An 18,002-nucleotide genomic window follows, 5' to 3' on the forward strand; every position below is an offset into this window, starting at 1 on the left:
TAAGACGAGGAGAGCTGATGCTGTCCGCTTGCGCAATAACTAATGATCTCAGTACTTCGCTGACGCTTCACCGAATAGGACAGGCTCTCTCTCCGTAATACACAAGACCTGTCTTCAACGCAGGCGGGCTTCAAGAAGGCTATAGTAAAAGTGTATTCGCGGCCCTGGGGATCGATGACAAAGGTGTGCACGAATGGTCATAGTACTTTGTCGGCCGAACTATGCCTACGAAGTGCGCAACGCACGTATTTCGTGCGCAGGAAAACATGCGAGGGCCGTATGATGGCTCGCAGAGACACATGAAGCAGAGCTGGGAAAGGCTTTCGGCGGGCCTTGACCGAAGTCGTAAGGAGAGATCCTGAGAGATCCTCCCGGATCCTGCATGTAGTTCGAAGAGTCGTGACTGGGTAAAAGCGCAAGCTTTAAAATGTCAACAGGTAGACAGAGAGCTGAGGCCATGCACCAGCACCGCTGTGGAGGCAGGCAAGGTATGTTCTAAGAGAAGCTCGGATGCCGAGGCGTCGGGTCGTTCCTGCTGTGGCAGCCCCATTCGTGGCAGCTGTGGCGGCATGTTGCCTGCGCAGCTTGGGAGCCCCTCTGCATTTACGTGACGGACCGCAACGATAACTTTGTCACACAACGGCAACCCATCGGGTCTGATGCTCTCTACGTATCTGCTGTCTCCCTCCCTTCCAGACCTCCCTCCAGACTCGCAGCGACGACTCGCATTCAGCATCCCGTGCTCCTTCCCGATTGACTTCCTGAGCTCGACGAGTGCTATTGTGCTGCATGAACGCTCTTGTACAAAGGATGACCGACCAGCACGCACAAGGAGTCACAACTTCATCAGCCTTCACTCATGCCGATGTTAACCGCACCCCAGCCCTCTTTCACTGCCGGCCGTGACAATCGACGTCACAGCTCCCACCGCCTCACTCTCACCTCCCCTGGGACAAGCTACGGCAGCGAGTAGTGCCTCTACCGTGCAGGCCTTTAAATTAGGTGACTCGGAGGAACAACACCATGTTCGTCGCAATTCGGCCTCTTACCATCCCAAATTTCAACAATCACTGTCACCATTAGGCATCAATTAGGCTCACGTCACCACCACCAAACCCAGTGCAGACAGCAGTCGATGGATCTACGGCACAACTCGTGAGTCTTCGAGCAAGTCGTTCCGCCGGACATCGTAATAGTAGGCCACCATCTTCTCGCTCTGGGTCACAGTACGCCGTGGTCCCTCACGCTTCACCAGGCCTAAACGTAAATCGTGATGGTACTCCCCGGATCTACTAGCGTCACCTGGTTGAGCAACGCGCTCACTTAGTGCATCGCCAAACCGCTGGTCACTCTGCCTGAACACACTCGTGACTACGACTTACGTCGCCCCCACCTCACGCGCCCTGCCTCGCTTCGCCACCCTCCTCGATGCTCCAGTGCTGGTGGCCCACCTGCGACTCCAAGTGACCGCTCATTTCTGCGTCATGCCTCTTGTGGCCAAGTCTGTCTGCCCGCTCCGCGTCTGATGGGTGGAGTACTGTGGTGGCCCCCAATGATGACGACGATGTGCCATTGTTGCCATGCGCTACTGCGCTGGCTCGTCAGTTCTACCGGCACCTTCCTAGCGTGAGGTCACCCACAACTGCCCGCTGGGACATTCTATCAGGACTCGTGTAGACGATTGACACGCGAGCCAGCTTTCAGAAAGTATGATAGACGTTCTCTTCTTGAACTTGAACGATGTCGCCTTCCTTTAGTTACGTCTCGGATCGTGCATGTGAGATGGTTGCGCGCACTGACCGCAGCCGAAGCAGGTATTCGCGTGTCCGGCGCTTCCAGAACAGCCGAAGAACGCCTGTTGAGTAGCTCGAGAACCGAGAGACTGGATCATACATCGTTATAGCATGATGGGTCGGAAGCGAATTAATCAGGCAAAGCCACTGCTCGTAGCTGAAGCTGCCATGGGGTAAGTCGCTCAGGCTCCCCGGGATCAGCCTCAATAGGAGTGTGCTGACGGGAATGGCTATTGCTTCTACTTCAGAGAGTGTCGTAGCCAACTTTTCAAAGTGAGGCGCTTTCTTCCAATGAGCGTCTTAGGGCTTCCTCCACAGATCGCATGAGCCGTTCCCACTAGGCTACCCATGAAGGTGCTGGCTCAGCAATGAATCGCCAGGCAATGCGAAGCTGTGCTGCAAAGTCCAGGATATCTCTGCGCCAAGCAGGGGAAGGTGCGACGAGCACTTGCGAAAGGTGCGAGTGTTGTCGGAAAAGGTGAGGGATGGTCCCAACGCCCAGAGATGAAACGCAAGGCCAGAAGGCAAATCGGAAAGCCGCCAACTGTGAAATGATTTGCTGGCGTTATACGCTCCCAAGGATGGGGTAACACTGGGGCTGCCTTTGGTCCTCGACAGGTCAAGCACGAGCGTGGACACGTCTCGTTGTAAGCCGTCCGCAGATAACCCAAGTTTCGCGATGGTGTCCTTGAACGTCGCCTTGTAGCAAGTGTTGGTGGGCGTCCAGTATGACGAACTCCGTGAATCGATACCTCGCGGAGAGGAGGGTGGGGTGCTTGAGGTGCTACGAATCCTCAAGCTGGTGAAGACTACCGCCGACGTGTATTGTGCCAGAGTCGTCGAGAAATGGCTCGGAAACTCGGCGGAGATGCCGCAGCAACGCTGCCGTGCCTGAGAGCTAAGACGTCGTGCCGAAAGGCTTCATTTTGTACATTGGAGTCCCATTTGTCTTCGACGTTCCGATACTCTTCGGACGTAAGTGGACCCGCTAGAAACGGTTAGCTGGGACTGCTACTGTTGACCATCCTGGCGCATTTGACAGTGATGCGTAGAACTCAGGCTAGGGTTCTGTTATCTGAGAGGTCGGTACACTTCTGCAGGGCCGACTATGGGTGAACGACCACTTTGTTATCCGTGACTTCTGGTGCAGCCGTCACCACCATACAGGTGTCGTTGACATATGGGTCCGAGTAAGTAGGAGGGCTGAAATCGCCTGCGGACAACTAGGGAGAATTACTCCACCATAACTGGTTTTTCTGCGAACATTTAGCGGACATGCCGCGGGTCACTAGGTCTGCGAGGCTGTCTCTGCCTTTGCAGTGCCGCCATTTAACAGGTTGAGGAAATGGTAAGAGTTTCGCCATTGTAGCGTGACGTTCGCGTCCGTCCAGAAGTGAGAGGAGCAACTTTTATGGCTTCTACGTTTGAAACGGCATGCAAGGAGTTTGAGACGCGGTAACGAGACTTCTTTCAGTGGTGCTAGCTCTTAGTTTGGCGGCTCTGAATTTCGCATAAAATCAGAAATGGAAGTAACTGAGGTCGTACACGAACATAGATAGATCAAAGATGAAAGATGAAAGTCACTGAAAAGGTTAGCCAGCTGAAGGACTCGAACCCACATCTTCTGGATTGCCGGTCCAGGGCTTTACCAACTGAGCTAAGCTAACACGCCTCCTCAGCGACTCAGGTCGTTACGGCAACCCTTCAGGTAATCTGGAACTGCACTGACTCTCTACTAACATCGTTGGTGACGATTCCCACTCGTCCGTACCAAGGCTGCTTGTCTTTTCCTCAGATATCTCAAGATGACTGCGCATTTCTTCAATGGTCAATATTCACGTTTGTCTCGATCAGGTCGATTTTATTCTCTACGTGTCTCATGTGACCTTTGGTGAGGAAGAAACGGGTAATGCTGTAAAAGGACTGTCGTATCCGAAAGCACGTTCAAACCAATACCAGTGGGCTCGGTCAACGATCTACCTGGCTAACTTTATCGTCAGAAAAATGCGGGTAAAGCACGAAAATACTACACTAAACTAATTTTAAACATCAGCGCTGCTGCTGCGGTGGCATGAGCTCCGGCGGTGTCACCCCACTCTCTCATCGGACGAGTGAAACCGCGGCGATCAGAGGAGAGGAGCCGCCGTCGGCACACCACGTAACTGGTAATCTACGGTAATGGAGGCTTTTACTCACATAGCTGCGAATACGTGAGAATGACGACGACGATGATCGTGAGGGCAATCATGTTCTTGGATCCGCGACTCCACAAGGAATGTACGGTGTGCGTGAACCAAGCAGAGTTTATGAGCAAGAGTACTTCCAAGACAAGTCCCGCACGCAAATCAACGAGCGATTGTTACGAATCAAGATGTATTTTTCCGAACAGCTGTACTAGCGAAATGACTAAGGTCCGAAAGGTCAGGAACGTCTTGGGTCAGGTCCGCTAGCAGATGACCAGGAGAGCTGCTGTCAGCCGACGATTTAATTAACAATGACGGATTGTGTTCAGAAAGTACGCGAGCTACGGACTGACATTTCATGAAATGGCAATGCGCGACGCTTTCCCGGTGCAACTAAGCTTCGATGAACGGATTTTCTGGGCAGCATTGTTCGAGAAAGGACGCCCATATTAAAGGAGCATGGAAGTGGCATTTGATTTCATTTCATTTCATTTATTTTTCCATACACAAGATGGACGGAGGCGAGGCAAAAAAGCTTAGGGAAGCTTGGGGGGAGCCTCGTCCCCGGATTACAGAAGCAGCACCTGAACAGAACCGGAGACAAGCCATGTTGGTTTTTGGCTAATAGAAGATTAGGGTAAAAAATGATATCACTTGAAACCATGCTTCATCAGTGAAGCTGTCCACAAGGACTCACCATGCAGAATATTTTCGCTCTGCCGTGTATTCTCACGGCGCAAGAAAATATACAAAAGACAGTCGCGGACGAGAGACACGAGCCCCGCCTGACGTAGAAACTGCCCAGGGCATTTTCTCTTTGTTTTTTTTTTCTTGTCGGGTCAAGCGCCGCTTATACATGCATGAGCCAACACCACCTAGATACTTTGGGCACCCCATGTCCTTTCTTACTTGATGTCGTTGCGATGACCGCCGCCACCGATGGCAACCAGACGAAAAACGAAATAAGGATTTGATTGAACTCCAATTTGAAATGATTTGCCCTAGGAACCACCTTAATTTTGCCCCGTGAATGATCAAGAAGAGCTAAGGCAGCACAATGAGGCGTTGTTGGTGTACAGCTTTAGTAGAAGTGCTGCCTCTGTTCTTCTGATGGGAACAATTTCGAAATAATTTGACGAAAAACGAAAGAACGAGTTCAATTTTGAATAAAGCCATATTAAAATGTTCCGCCAATTCTTCCCCATTTACTCTAATCAGAATTCATGTCTGCCATGGATTCGTTTTCCCCTTTCCCCTTCCCAATTTTGAATAGTCCCTCAATCCCTCAAATTTGAAAACTGATGCAGCCTAATCGGGCCTCTTGTTAGGCATGGAGTCCCTCCCCCAATTTGGAACAATTCTCCTCATGTTGGAACCTAAGAAATGGCGAAAAAGATGCATTGCTCAAAAACGATTTAAACACGAAAATGAGCTTACCTCCTGTGCAAGCACAGACAACATTTCGTTGTCCACGTGGACATCATCTTTAGCTGCTCATTATCCCAGGATCGCTTTTGTACACAGAATCTGTGGTTTGCTATTATTCTATTGTATGAACAGAGAAAGAGAGTCGTGTGTTGCGCAGAGACGATGAGACGATATGCATTTACATCCTCCCGTGATGGATGATTACATGGAATTTGCGTGGTGCTCCTGGGCGTGCTCTTGCATAAGAACCCAGGGATCCAGTCTAGTAATAAAGTACCAGACTAAAGATTCTGTGAAAAAAGCGCTATCGAAAAACACTTATGGTATTTGACTAGTCACTCAGCGTTCTGCGAGTTCTCTCCAACCCGCAGTGCTGGCTCTTTTGCACTGGCGCCCCAGGGAGTAGAGGAGATGCTCCGCTTCGCCGAAACTTAAAGGGGCAGTGCCTTCTAGTGGCAAAGTCTGCCCCTTTAGGCATCGGGCCACTCTGAAAAAGAGCTCCCCCAGTAATCCCTGACGCATGGCGATTTCTCGCCACTCCGAGTTTAAAAAGGATAAATAAAAAAGGTTGTGCACTCTCTCATTCCGTCTTAGTCATGACGCCAGGGCAGACGTTTGCAACCTTTGTGCAAACGCTAATGTGTCGAAAGTTGCTACGATTATATTCACGGCGACAGCACCGAGGGTGACTTTTGCTCGATTCTCAGGACGGTACCCTTACGTGTGTTCACCGCCAGTGGGAAGACTGCAAAGAAAATGTAGCGTTTCGTAGACTACAAGCTCGAGTTGTTGGAAAAGTATAGACGAGGACTGGCAGTTGAACCGTGTGTCATCAACGCGGGTTTCAACTGACCTACATCCGTCGCTACTTGCTTCTCCAAATTTCCCTTGACGTCACGGTGACCGTAGAAGACCGTCGGGTCAGCACGTTGGAAGATCGTCTTGCAAGCGCCGTATATATGCCGTGGAAAAAAAGGCTATCTTACGAAGTGAGTTTGCTCACGAGGCGACGTCTTATTGTTTCGTCATTCTGTTCGAGGCTACAGGCAAAGATGGCCACACCATTTTTCAAGAAGTAGCGTTTCGTCATGCGCATGGCTACGTAGATACAAAAAAAGCGCGCAGTAAGGTGAAAAAGACGATTGAATACACTTGTCGTTACACTCGTCCACTAGTAAAGTCCTTCAAAGGTTCGCTTCGATGGGGGAACTCTCTAAAAACACGGCAGCCTTGTCGTAGTTTTTAGGTTGAACACCCAGTGCTGGCCGCGCTTTCTTTTCTCTTCCGTAGTGATGATCAAATAGCCGGGCTTGCGTAAAACGTAGGCTTCGTCGGAAGCGCAAATGCCTTTCAGCATGGGGGAAGCAAGGGGGTTCAGAGACATGAGTTCCAAGATTTCGCTCTCGTATACCTTTTTTTCTATGGGGAGCTGTCCGTACGGTCCTTGTCGATGCCTATCAGCTTGGGACACTCAGAAATCAAGAGGACGGTGGCCACGTAGCAGAGCGTGTGGCAGCACTTCAAATGTTTTTTCACCCAGTGTTTGCAAGAAGTAGGGAATTTTTACGAGGTCATTTTTAAGGTTGTACTCGGCTCGCACTTCCTGGCCGTCCACGGCAGCAGTTGTTGCAGCATGCATTTGCAACTGCAACCGTGCACTTGCCTGCAGTATCAAATTAGAGAGATCGTAATGACGAAACTTGTGGGGGTTCGATTGGATGTCGCCGAGAAAGTCGGACGTGGCGAGCAGGCCAACGCATAACTTGAAAGACACCCTTTCGCGGTAAACGTTTTTAAAGTGAGCCTCCAAGCTCCCGGCAATCAAACTCCGCACTTTGGTTTCCAATCCACGTGAGACGTAGTTTTGGCTGGCGTGGTCTGAAGCGACTCATATTCCAGAAACAGGGAAGGTGTGAGCGTCCCCTCCTTCAAGTGCAACGTCATCTCTTTAATGTCCACCTCATAATTGTCGTTTGAAGCCGATGTGAGTTTAAGTTCGTCGTTGTTTAACATGAAAACGACGCGAATTCAGTCGTCAGGTACCAAGCAAGCGCGGCTGTTGGAACAGGTCGGTATTGATCTGTCCGATCAGGTTGAAGTGGTTTCCACCCTTCCTCGCTTCAAATCGTTGTTTAGGTCCGTGAGACAAGACGTCGTAATAGTTTTTTAAGTCCTTGCCGTCCTGCACAAAGCGTCAGTCGCGTGCATGGTCTCTTGAGCCAGGGCCATGGAATGAAGCACGACGTCCAAAATACTCCTGGAGGAACTCCTTTGAACTGACGAGCTTGTTGTTTGCATAAATGGTGACCGCCTTAGACATGCTCCTCAACAGATGGTATATTGGGAAAATGACATCATTCTCGTCCATTTCTTCTCCGTCGCCGCGAACGAAGCCCTCCTTGGAATCCAGGACTTCTCTCCCCATCGCTACGGCTGTCTTTTTTACTACGCCGTATATTTCTTTGCCGTCAGGGAAATTCCGCACCAACGCTTCTTCCTCCAAGCGCTTCTTCCAACATTTTCTTGGCGATCGGTTTTACTTGTGGCCAGACGGGAATGGTAAACTTGGATATGTTGCTCAACACGCCGCCTCCTCATTGGAAAAGGGGACCCGTGTACACGGGAATTATTTTTGGCGAATTACAGTACATATTTAGAGTGCAACCTTGAATTGGTTCTACATTTGGATTGCAAAGGTAAACACCTTCCCGTTTCGTCCGAGAGAACAATCGTCACTGAGGGAATTTCAAATTGAGGCAGGTTAAAATACTCGATATTACCTAAGGTGTATATGACGTGTAGGTGAGGATGTTCTTGTCTTTCTTCTAATAAAAGGGCAGTATTTTTAATCTCATTTTCTTTAAACAACTTTCAGCAAGAACCAACATTTTTACGCCGATATACTGTTGTCACAACGCCTGGAAATAAAAAGTATGTACATACTTCGAAATCTACGACCTGTTTTATAACTGCGATAATCCAATTAGCGACTTCCGTGGAAAGAGTAGCTACGAGGCTACGACGACTTTCGGGATCCAGCGCGCTATTTCACAGCGTTAGTGTAGTGTGTGTATTTCCAAGTTTTCTTTTGGAACAACGACCAATTTATCGAGGTGCACAGACTTCATTTGACATTCCTCGGTCGTCAAAGCGAGATTTCTCGGCGGGCATTCAGTTCCGTACGATACTGCGCGTTCAACCGCAGCGGCAGATATTGTTGGCAGCGGATTTCGCGAATCGTATTTGAAGAATGCCGACTATGAGACGGACCCCTCAGTTTGTGTACAAAGAACCTCCTCCTACATCAGTCCGCAGAGCTTTCCTTGAATCTATCTTCCAAGACTGTTGCATCTGGACGTGACGAGGTTAGTGTCTTCTGCATAATTTATGGAGTGATTACTCTCCTTGTGAGAATTACGTTGTGGCATGCACATGTTAGGAGACCACTTACGCAACAAGGAAAAATACGGATTAAAGAAAATTTAAGTTTACGTACTAAATCAAAAGATTACTGTACAATTCCGAGTGTTGTTGAATGCAGCCATGCCAATGCAGTAAGCAACATACACTGTACGTAAAATGAAGCTGTGCATTCCGCATCTAGGTGTAACATTACAATTGCCACAACAGTGTGCACCAATGTAGTTCATGATTCCCTTGGACAAGATGTGGAACCAAATGTTGGAAATACAAAGCAGGAATCAGGTACAAGTTTTCTTCTATTTGTTTTCCTTATAATATACAGCATACTGCACATAATAAAGAAGGGCTCTGGATTCTAAGCCAACGCAGTTGAAATCCTTAGTTTACCCCAAGCTGTACTATTGTTGTCTAATCTGGGGAAACACCACCGAGGGCAACTACGATAAAATTGCAATGCACAAAAAAGGAAAGAAAGCGTGGTGAACGACAACCATATCTACAGGTGCAATGTGCTGGACCCTCGTCGCAAAGTGGCCCACCAGGTGTGCCACTACAATCCATCCATCCATCGAGCTCCTCAGCTCCTTCAAGACATGCAAAATACAGTAGACAAAGTGTTCAGTTGGAAATCAGTCAATTACGCAAAATTGCCTTGCAAATTCAGGATATTTTAGCGCCATCCCAAATACTTGCCATTACGGTATGAAATCCATCACTGCCACGGACCAACTACAGAAATCAGCAGAAACCGTTCCTCTGCCGAACAAATGTTGAAGTGTTATTAGAGACAGGCCACTCTGTTATGTATTTGTGTGTGTGTGTGTGTGAAAATGTGCACAGCTCGGTGCAGTTGTGCCTTTTATTGATGTGGTTGTGATTTGCTCTATGCTCGTAGTGGTAATATCTCAGTTATCGCATTTATATGGCTTTTTTCAACAATGTTATGGTGATAACCTCATGGAAGTGGAAGGAACAGGAGAGGAAGACATCTGGCAATGGTCATGTCAGTTGTCCGTCAGGTATGGGACCAATTTCTTTTATAAATGTGGTATATAGCGTGAAGTTGTTACTAACAAAATGTTTTTGTTCCCTTCAAATGAATCTACAGGTGGTGAGCACGCGCAAGGAAATGACATAACTCAATACAGCTTAGACCTGCCTGTTGCACATGAGATGTGGGACTATACTTACACACACAAGCTTCTGCAGGTTCGATGCATGCACATTTTGAAACATGAAAGACAGAGTGCTAAAAATATATCTGAGGTGAAAAATTGAGCAGTTCATTGCAGTAATTCTATCGATTTAATTTCAGTATTTCGGGAAAAATATAGTGATGGCAAGATTACCTGTGTTGTAGTGCCAGACAATCTGCTATTGGAGTTCCATGTCCCAGTTATATGTAATAGCTGTTTGAGGCTATTACATATTTATTATGCAAGTTTTTTGCCTGTGAGTTCCTGCAAATGTGCTCTGCCGTGATTAAACTGGACAGAGAGCTATGTCTGTGTAATAACAGTGACTAACGTTCTCTTGCCCATAAACCTATTCCTAGGTACATCCGCACCCTTGGAAGTCACTGGAGTCACTGGGCCCTGGATCGGTAATACAGAAGATGTGGGTTCAAGTCCTACTACTGGCTAAACTTTCCAGTGACTGCCTTCTTTCATCATTCACCTACAAGCTAGTTTACTAAATCCACAACTGCTAGTAGTATATTTATATGTTTTATAGCCAAGAGTTTTCTCTAATCCAAGAGAATCCAATTTTAATCCAATACTAAGCCAAAATCCTGTTCTAATCCAACACAAGCCAATTCTAAAGCCATCTGATTGGCCGCCATTAGCTCCGCTTACTTCACGTTGATTGGCCAATGCTAAACCTATTGATCGTTGATTGGTTGACCGTACTTCGCTCCTTTATGCTAATTAGTTTGCTTGGCTCCGCCCACTTTACGCTGACTGGCTCATGCTAACCCTACTGATCATTAATTGGTTGACCGTACCTCCACCTTTTTATGCTAATTATTTGGCTCCACCCACTTCACGCTAATTGGTGCATGCGGATCGCTGTGCACAGCTCCGCCCTTTAATGCTAATTAACCATCTCCGCTGATTGGTCCATTCTAAGCCTACTGATCACTCTCCACATTTTCCAGACTTTCTAAGCCCTTTGATTGGCCGTCCCCAATTTAAGCCTACCGATTGGCTCCTCCTAAGCCCACTGATTGGCTGATTAAGCCTACTGAACATAGCCTTCGTTAGCGCCCGCCAGATAGCGCGCTCGGCAGCGACCATGCTGCAGCTTTATCTCAGACAGACAGGGAAAAAAAGTACATTTCACCGTTTATGGAGTACATGTTTGAGAAAAAGCATGGGAGTCTTGGAGAGATTGATTCCTTTCATACTCCGCTTGGCTCCCCAGAAGTGACGGATCATGTGTATGTCTCTGGGACAGCGGCTGAGAAAAATTCCGTCCTCTGTGAGTTGGCACTTGTGTATGCGCTGGATATCTTCGTAGCTGTCACTCACGTCCAGCAAGTGAAGGCACGTTCACAGAGATCCAGTAGTGTTCGTGTCCAGGTTAATGTCGGACCACATAGGTACCACGTGCCACTCTCTGATGGCCAAGATGTCGCGCGGGCATTCGTGCGCGTACGTGTGAATATCCTCCTTCCAGCTCGATTCTCACCATACAGTTGCCGGCATCGAGCGCCAGCACGACGAGACGAGCGAGGAGAGAACGAGGTACCACATCCTTCCATTGTCGCAGTCCAAATGACGCTACTCCTCCTCATCCTCTGCATTATATGTGCGGGGGAAAGAACGCCAGGTAAAATCCCGTTATCGGCGTCATCCACTCGAGCTTACCATATTGGCAGCTTCTGTACAGGTAGGAGTCCACGTCACTGTAGAGTTATCATTGGTCGTCGTACGCCATCAGACTTCTTTTCGCATTTCTGATGGTGTACACAGACTGTTTCTTTCCCACTATTGACACCTGATCGTACGATAGGCTACTGTGCTTGAATAGGGTATAATGGTACGTATCATGGAGGAGGTGTTTGCACACAATGTTCTTTTTGTCTCCTTTAGCTCTTGCTATCTGTTTTCCCCTGGCTAATTTGATGGAATACATTTTGGGTTTCAAGCATATTACTTCCTCTATGGGTATGCTACGGTTTTCACTTTTGAACGCGACAAGCCTACCGCGATTCCTCTTGCTGAACAGTGGATGATCCCGATCGAAGGAAGACAAGTCTAAATGTTCGTCAGCGATCGCTCGTAACTGATCTTCGTAGTCCTTGCAGAATAGGCCGAGCATCAGAAAATCCGTGTCAAAGTAGCAGGTAATCACCGGACAAGTGAGCTTACACAGCAGAGCTTCGTAGTAGAACGAGCACATGGTTAATTTACTCAGTTCTAAAATGGTAAAGTGAATCTGCAGGGAGAAATCGCATCACACTTTTCTTTAGCGCATTTCGTACATCACGCAATCTGGGGACAAAATTTCCATTCGCACACATTCTGACTCACGAGGCGACTCACCGTCTCCTCATCACAGGCTACTTGAATATCCCGCATATTAAATTTATTTAGCAGCGTTCTCCCGAAGACCGCATTATTAGAGATTTCTTAGAAATTTTTCTCGGACGAGTGCCCGAGGCATTCTATTTTTAGAATTTTCATCACCCTCATGCCCAATCTACAATAAAGCGCGAGCAGCGCATAGTGAACGATGTACTCGACCTTGTCCTTGAACATGAGCAGCAGCTTTTTGGTGTTCGCCGGCTGATACATTCACTCTTCGAGGAGCCCTCGCTGGAATGATGAGAGCCATTCCTTCGAGACGTCCGCCTACTCGGCAGCCAGGGGGAGATACCGCGTCAGCGCGTGGATAGATTTTGGATACTCCAAGTCGCACACGTAAACGTATCCTACGTCCGAATCCGTAGGGTGACGCATAAAATGCACAGAGCTAAAATCCTCGACCCATACGAAATCACCGACAGGGAAGTGCTTTATGATACTGAATCCATAAAGATTGTTGCAATTTACGTATGATATGGGGGGGGGGGGTACACCTCCAGCTCTTTGTCACTGCACTGAGGGTTGTCAGCCCATAAATGACGCCTGCTCGCCTGATAGAGCCCGCCTCTAAAACCCGATTCGATGGTCCGGTACATGCCATCGTCGATGATCAGTTCCAATTTTGCCTGCGTGTAATTTAGAGCGCATTGCCACGAATAGGATGCCAGAGAAACGCAATGAAGCAATTCCAATCCGCGCGTGTCGTAACACAGGCGTCGGAAGTGCTGCATTATGTCAGCATCTAATAGGGCATCCGTTCTCAGGTGGAATGCATTAATATCCCTCAGATTCGAGCTTCCAAAACGTTCAAACACGTGCAGTGCGTACTGATAGTCTTCGTCGCTTATATCCTCCCCCGTCAGTTCATTTCGGAATGCAGATTTTGCCAGCAGCGCCAATTCGTTGTACACCGCGAAAGAGCTAACGTGGCTGCGCGGGAATACACCTTTACAAAAATTTCGTAGTCGTCTCCAAATACCTGCTTGAGGCGTTGGAACGCCTCGGCACCCTCCGTGAATTTGACGGTTTCCACAAGCTCTTCCAGCGACGAATTTAGGTACTGCATGGTATCTCTGAATAGGAAGTTGCCAATTTCGAACGATCGAATTCCTTTCATGGAACTGGCCATGATGGAGGGAGCTCGCTTCCACCCGAGAAGGTGAAATTCCCGAAGCAGTTCGGCCAAATCGTAGGCCAGATTGTGCACCATGATGGGTAGTTTTTCTCTCGTCGTGCACGCCACGTTAGAGGGTTCCACAGCGTCATGATGTAATTTGTCTCACCAGCAGTACAACGCTTGGAATGGTCGTGATGTCAGACACGGGGTAGATCTTGTACAAACTCAGTACGCGCCTACAGTACGCCCAGTGGGTGGCAGTTTTGTGCGGGGCCGGTTGGTCATCATTCAGCACCATTGCGGCTGAGCAGGCGTTGAGGGCGATCATCTCGTCCCGCATTTCCATCAAAGCTTTCACGCACTGCCTCGCGGAATCTTCACCATTGTGCGTCCTGATGCGCATCACCTTCGACTCGTGGGTGCGCACGAGCACGGCACAGAAGCGACAGATGACGTGACGCTGCATGCCAACACCACTGGGCGCGTGTACGCTCTCCGTGTCCAACGCGACGACGTAGTTGTACTGCTGCATGTACTGTACTTCTGTTCACAAAATTCCAATTGGATTTCGTTTACGTCCGCGCACAGGCGATAATGTTTCGCCATGCTCTCTTCCTTCAGGAAAGAGGGACTTGATTCCGAAAAAATGTGCACCTATAGGCAATAAGTGAATTTCCTTTTCATACTCGAGTTTTGGGGGTCATGACACGTGCACTCCCTTATCGATGTACTCTTACATGTACACGGATATCTTGTTTTTGTTTTCGAATTCGTCCAGGTGAGAGTAGGAAACGGGGAAGCGACTAGGCCACGAATACGCCGACGCATAATTTTCATATTTTTTACCATATATTTCAACCCTGTGGATGCAGACGGGCGAGCGTATTGTATTTAAAGCACTCACCCTCCTTACGTACCGGTAAATGAATATTCGTTAGCACGTTCCTGCGTTTAGCCATATGAGCGGGAAGTACCCCATTGCGTCCGAATTTTTTTAGTTTTCACCACAGAAATGCACATTTGGTTTTGGACGTTGCTGGACACGAACCCACTCCCTTCCCGCTGATAATTTTTTGACGCGCCCTGTGGCCTCCTCAATCACGTCCATTAGAGTATTCGCGATGGCTCCGTCGCTGTGGACTTCGCGAGCAAACGCCATAAAGTGGGCGATGTGTGCGATTGTCCCCTCCGAATTTCCCTTATCATTAAGACATCAGAACAAATGCAAAACCTAAAGAGTATTCTTTGTGCTCTCAATATAGCAATCATATCGTGAAAGTGAATCGTTAAATGTTGTCGCAAATCCTCCACTCCTTGATCGTGAACAGATGCCAATAGCACGAACCTTTTGACAATACCTCTAAATGCACTTTCAGAACAGGAAGCATATATCCACGTCGGGGTGCGATCGCATCACATGAGCGCACAGCGTAGGAGGAGCGCCGTCCCGAGAATAGTCTTCCGATTCATCTTCGATATCGTGAGGGTCAAAAAAGCAGAATACACACCTCGGCTGAAAATAGGAGACGTACGAAACGTGCAACAAGTGAGGCGAGACTGTTCCTCATGAGGCGCTCTCGCGGCTTATAAACCAGCAGCCACGCTGCATGTCAGAACACGTTGAAGCCATCTGTTTCATATCCAATCTCGCGTACTCTCATGTTTTGGAGGAAGTAAATCATGTTCTCCGAGAAATGAGGTCATGGAGCTTCAGCAACCAGGGTGCATTCCCCAACACGATGGGGCCATCTGTTTCATATCAAAACTCGCGTACTGTCATGCTTTGCAGGCCGTAAATCATGTGTTTCGAGAAATGAGGTCATGAAGCCTCAGTAGCCACGCTGCATGCCCCAACACGTCAGGGCCGTCTGTTTTATATCAAAGTTCGCGTACTACCATGGTTGGGATGTCGTAAATCATGTTTGTCAAGAAATGAGGTCATGTCAAGAAGAGAGGCAGCAAAGCCTTTCGCTGCATCACTAAGGGGATGTGTTCGCCTTAGGACCAGGTCTCCAACGCGGAAAATGACCTGGTGCCGACCTTTGTTGTAGTGGAGAGACTGCTCCGGTCTTGCGACCTCAAGATTCTCACGTGCCAAACGAATGGCAGTCAGAATTCTATCGCGAAGATCGTTAGCATACTTCGCGTACGAACGACTAGGCCGTGCAAGATCAACTCGGACATTTTTCTGCAGGATAAGTTACTCATATCGGGAGTGGAAATTAGTCTTGTTTTTTATCAAGGCTCCGACGTATTCCGAACTATGAAGACCGATCAGGAGCAGCACACGCATAAAGTGGAAATCATGAGTGCCGCCTTGTACATAAAGAAAAATCACCGTGTCTCCGAGCCTATTCCTCGGGCACGAGACGGAATCGCAGCAGCACAAGGATCTCTACACACAGGTTGGAAGTGAATCGCGTATTCGTTCGCTACACGTTGGCAACCTGGATGCATGCCTGGAAGATTTATTTCCAGAGAGGATACTGTCTAAGGTGGTGGTTACATTCGCGCCCACCCTAGCATACCAGGGAGGATTCAATCGCGACCGGTATCGATTTGTGAACTGCGATTTTAAGTCAGCGACGCTCACTCTGAACGGGACACAGCGAGTGGACACGTTCGACGTCAACAACAACCTGAACCACCGAAGCTACTTCAACCTCTTAGAGAAACCGTGCGAGAAGCACGTCTCCAACGAATACGACAACTACATTGGAAACAACTTCCTACTGTACTACGACCTGCATCCCGATCAATCCTCCGTCTACATGTCACCGATCAGGCGTGGAAACGCCCGTCTGCAATTCAAGTTCCAATGCGCTATGGCCAAACGCACGATCCTATTGATAATGTCTGAGAGTGTGAGAATAATGTCCGTGGATAAGAACAAGAACGTCAGACTAGATTAGCGATGTTCGAGCAAGACATCGAGAGACTTTTGAAGTACAACGATTTGGGGTGGTTCCATACGTTTCCGACCCGAGGTACAAAATGCGCGCGAATTTGAAAATGCGATTAAGGACGCGTGGCGTCATCTGTTGGAGGGCCGGAGCACCACCCTCAACCCTCTCCATGCTTTTGTCGGTTAGACAGCGGCATTTCAAACAGCCAGGATGCACTCTTCAGTTAAAATGGAAAAAATCGAGTACAGCGCTGCGATAAAATTCTTGACAAAATACGGACTTTCGCCTAAAGAGATTAAAGTGCGACTGGACAACGTGTACAGGGAATTCTCTCCGTCGTCCACACAACGGTAAAAGACTGGGCTAAGCAGTTTCGACTTTGACGAGAGTACATTGAAGATGATCCACGCGATGATTGTCCAGTGGAAGTGGTGACACAAGAAAATTTGTCTCTTGTCGAGGAGGAAGTGCTGAGCGACAGGCGTCCGAAGGTGAAGGATATCTCAGAAAGCCTCGGGCTTTCCAAAACAACCGTTTTTCGCATAATCGGCGAGGGCCTTCACATGAAAAAGGCTAGTGCGAGATGGGTGCCACGACTTCTCTCGTCAGTTCAAAAGCAATAGCGCGTCGTCTCTGCCAGGGAGTTTGTGGAGCTCTGCCAAGAGCACCAAGAAGAAATATTGAAGTCAATTGTCACAGGGCATGAGACTATGGTGCTGTACTATGATCCCTTTTCGAAAAAGAAGTCGATGGAATGGCGCAAACCAGGGGAAGCACCCCAAGAAAAGCCATGGTTCATTTCCAAATGCCGAAACAAACTTTCTGTAACCAAAAACAAAAGGTTCGCTTATGCACTTTGACTTCCAAGAAGTTCCAAATGGGATTATTCGTCTCAGCTAACATGCGCGCTCGCCATATATCACTTGCTGTTCCTATGTTATTCTGTAAACAAAATCCAACCACCCTTGCGCCCTTCCAGGGGTGCTTTATATAAAAGTTGCAATATATACAACTCATTTGAGGTCTGTGAGACCACTTGTTCATCCGTCGGTCAAGTCCGGGTGAACCGCACAACGAGAAAGGTGAGGAGAGTTAGGTGTGTGTATGTATGTAGTTAGAGGTTTTTTGGCGCAAGGGCTACTTAGGCCAAAGAGCGCCAAGTCACTGATGAAAAAAAATCATGGATTACATAATGAGTGATTTGTTTAAAATCAGAAGACATTAAAATGTATGCCTATATGTAAAACTTATATCTAAAGGTATCTTGTGAAAAGTGAAATACCAATGATGACTAAAATACTTATATACCCTGTAAAATCTTGATATAATCTAAAAACCTTCACGTGAGGTACTATAGGCTCATTGCCAAGCAAAAGCGAGGGATGAAATGGTATGCAATACCGATAGAATGCCGAAAAGTGGGTCAAACGATATTGCTCATATGCTGGACATGCTATTAAAATGTGAATTACTGTTAAAGGCTCCTGACAGTATTGGCACTTTGGCTGCGGTTGTCCAAGAAGTAGATGCTGGTGTGTTAGGTGTGTGTGTCCTATTCTTAG

The sequence above is a fragment of the Ornithodoros turicata genome, unplaced genomic scaffold (assembly GCF_037126465.1).
Source record: "Ornithodoros turicata isolate Travis unplaced genomic scaffold, ASM3712646v1 Chromosome42, whole genome shotgun sequence".
Classification (NCBI taxonomy): Eukaryota; Metazoa; Arthropoda; class Arachnida; order Ixodida; family Argasidae; genus Ornithodoros; species Ornithodoros turicata.